The 3,207-nt window shown below is 53.8% G+C and overlaps 1 long non-coding RNA gene across 1 annotated transcript in view; it reads left to right on the forward strand.

The window, feature by feature from the left end:
- Positions 1-51: 51 nt before the first annotated feature.
- Positions 52-3,207, forward strand: part of LOC117286298 — a 10,100-nt gene continuing 6,944 nt past the window's right edge. Inside the window, exon 1 of the long non-coding RNA XR_004517391.1 lies at positions 52-439. This is a non-coding gene — a long non-coding RNA (uncharacterized LOC117286298). The remainder of the gene's footprint in view (positions 440-3,207) is intronic.

The raw sequence follows: 3,207 nt of genomic DNA on the forward strand, positions 1-3,207 counted from the left end.
GCATGTGCGGACGCAGCGGGCATGCGCGAGGATGCCTGTTTCGGGGGCGTGGCTGAGGATCGGGTGCTGCAAAAGCCCAGGTCCTCGGCGCGGCACTTTCGCAAAAGCAACAGTTCAGGTAGCTCCACTTCAGTGGCCCACTGGGCCTGCGGCGTCCAGGCACGAAGGACCGATCAGACCCTGGCCCACTCCAGCTGGCCCCGGGACTACCGTGCCCTCCTGGCTTGGTCCCTTGACTTAGCGCCAGCCGGGCAGAGCTGAGCTGCAGCGTGGGTCCAGGGGGCGGATCCTGCGCGCCACCCGCGCTGGCATGGCGGACTGATGAGGACTGCCTACTCAGGAAGCTTCAAGGGCGGCTTCAGCCTGACTAAAGTTGAGGAGCGGAGCAGGCCACCCGGGAGGGTCTACCGTGGACGGACAGGTCACCCCAGGAATAAAGGTGAGATGATGCCGCTCGGGCTCTAGGTTCTGTTGTAAAGTCGAGGTTGTCTTGTGGCAAGGCTGCATCTAATACAGTTTTTCCTTGCCTTGTATTTGACCCCGGTTGTGTTTGGGGTGGCCAGCAGATAGGCTGCGTCCTTCACTACCTGGGCTGGAGTAAGTGGGGAGGCTCTGAGCTAAGCTGGTGGATAGGGGAGTGGCCCACTTCTTGCCCCCTGCCACCACCAGGACTGTTCCTCCACTCAGAAGGTGTTATGATTGGCACCAACCAGAGTGGCTGAGACCAGGGCATGGTGCCTCCGGGGCATGGTGCCTCCGGGGCATGTGCCTCTTCTGCCACTGACCTCTGCCTCCTGTCCAGGCCAATGACAGAGGAGGCTCCGATCCACCAGTGGGAGCAGTTGCCCCACCTCACTAAGTAGCACTCTCAGGGCTGACCTCAGGGACACAGCTGGATGCCTGGCACGGTGGGGGTGCCATGGGGAGTAATGGTGGCAAGGCTCCCAGAGTGGGAGCCAGAGGTCTCAGGGAGGAAACCCATTTTGGGTGTCCATCTGCACCTGGTGTACCCACTCCCCTACCTTGCTGTGCTGTACCTGCTCCGAAGCCTTGCTCAGGGCCGAGTCTGAGTCCTGACTGAAGCATAGGCACTGGTGCCTGGATGGGGCATCTGGGACATCTGGTGCCTGCTGGTCAGGTGCTGGGTTCTCTCATACTAAATGACAGGGAAGGTGCTGGGATTCAGAAGTGCCCTTGAAGCTGGGTTTGGCCTTGTTGGGAGGTTGTGAACTGCAGGAACACTGGGGACTGTGTCCACTTCGTTTCCTATCTCTAAACTCACTCCTGCTGCCATCCAGGGATAGGTGGGAGGGACTTCTACCCTACGGGGCTGACCCAGGCTGCAGGGCCTTCAGCTTCCCACCAGCCCTGCTTCCTTTTGCCTGAGTCTTTCCTGGGTGCTTTTGTACTGGCTACTCCTCTGGCTGGCTGAAATGCTAGAGATCCTCTCTGCCTGTCAAACTCCTACCCACTAACTTAGCTCATGAGCATCAGTGGCACCATCTGCTCACTGCTGTCTTCTTGAGAACGTGCCCATACAGTATTGCCCTGAGTGCCTTTCCTTTTGTACAGGGATTGAACTTGGGACCTTGCACATGCGAGGCAGGCGGTGGAACCACTGAGCTAAATCCCCGGCTTGAATGTCTTTTGGTAGCCCAGATGACTCCCAGGGGGACCCTCCACAGAAGACTGTGTCATTCCAGCCCAGTTTATGGCCTGCCTGGTTGCTGCCCTAGACCCAGAAAAGCCAGAGGGCAACTTACTCTTTTTTTTTTTTATATACTGAGCATTGAACTTGGGACCTTGTGTTTGCAAGGTGGGTGGCAGAACCACTAAGCTAAATCCTCAGCCCCAAGGGCAGACCATTCTTAAAATGCGCTTCACCACCAGGTCGGCCCCAGACATTCACAAAAATTACAAAGACTGGAAACTGGCCCTCAAACCTCACAACAGGAGCTAATTAACCTGGCCTTTAAGGTCTTCAGCAACAGATGAAATTGCTCAAAAACAGTGCCTTTCTGAACTGCAGATGTTGGCCTCTGCTGTGAGAAGCCTCCCCAGTTGACCACAAAGGAATCGAGCACCCCTGACCAGAAATACCCTTCAGGGCCAGGTTTCAAATTCCACCAAAACAGTCACTGAGCTAGGGAATGCCTGGAGCCTGAGATTCCTCCCAAGCCATGTCCTTCCTGTGGCGGGTCCTCACTGGAAGTCAGAAGACCCAATGCCAGCAACTGCTTCTGGGTCAAGACTGCAGGGATCCCAAACTAGCTCCTTCCCAGATCTTGGCTTGGCTTCAAAGACTGAAGCTGCCAGAAGGCCTTGGAGGCGCTGTGAACCATCTTGGATGCAAAACCTCAAGTAACTCTTAATGGTGGAGAATAAGTCCATCCCTTTCCTGATTATTGTGAATGCTACCCATTCTACCTTTCCTTCTTTACAAGGACGCATCTTCCTGGCCTCAGCTACTGTTGTGGACATTGATGGCAGTGTCTCCAGACACCCCAATCTGGTGTCAATTGGGTCAGAACCTTTTCCTACACTCATTCTTAGTCATGCCTGCTCGTCCCATTCTCCTTTAAGGACAAGACATCTTAACCAAGTTGTGAGCCACTCTGACCATCCCTGGAATACAACCTGCACTTTATAGCTGCCTTGGTTTCCCCTTTCCTGTCCCATGCACAGCTCCCATCGTATCCCTTCATAACTGTAGGGTTGGGATATCTCCACCCCATCCCTGGCTTTTCCCCAGCAACCACTTATTATCCCTCTCAAGCCAAACCACCTGTACCCTTCCCAATGACAATAATCCATCCCTGACCTGGCTTTATGGGGATTATGACCTATTATCTGTTGCCTATTATGACTCAGTCTCTTAATCCCTATCAACACCCCTTACAACACTCACATTCTCCTGGTATGAAAAGTAGATGGCACTTACATACTGGTACAAGATCTCTAGGCCATCAATCAGATTGTCCTTTTTGTACACCCTGTGCCAAATCCCTACACACGTTTGTCCTCCATCCCTCTGACTACCACTCATTACTCTGTCTTAGGTGTAAAAGATGCCTTTTTCAGGCTGGGGATTTAGCTCAGTGGTTCCACTGCCTGCCTCGCAAGTGCAAGGACCCGAGTTTGATCCCTGGTACCAAAAAAAAAAAAGGATGCCTTTTCCACTATTCCCCTATATTCCTCACAGCTCAT

This window comes from Fukomys damarensis, unplaced genomic scaffold (assembly GCF_012274545.1).
Source record: "Fukomys damarensis isolate Sample0158 unplaced genomic scaffold, DMR_v1.0_HiC HiC_scaffold_16, whole genome shotgun sequence".
In the NCBI taxonomy this organism is placed as follows: Eukaryota; Metazoa; Chordata; class Mammalia; order Rodentia; family Bathyergidae; genus Fukomys; species Fukomys damarensis.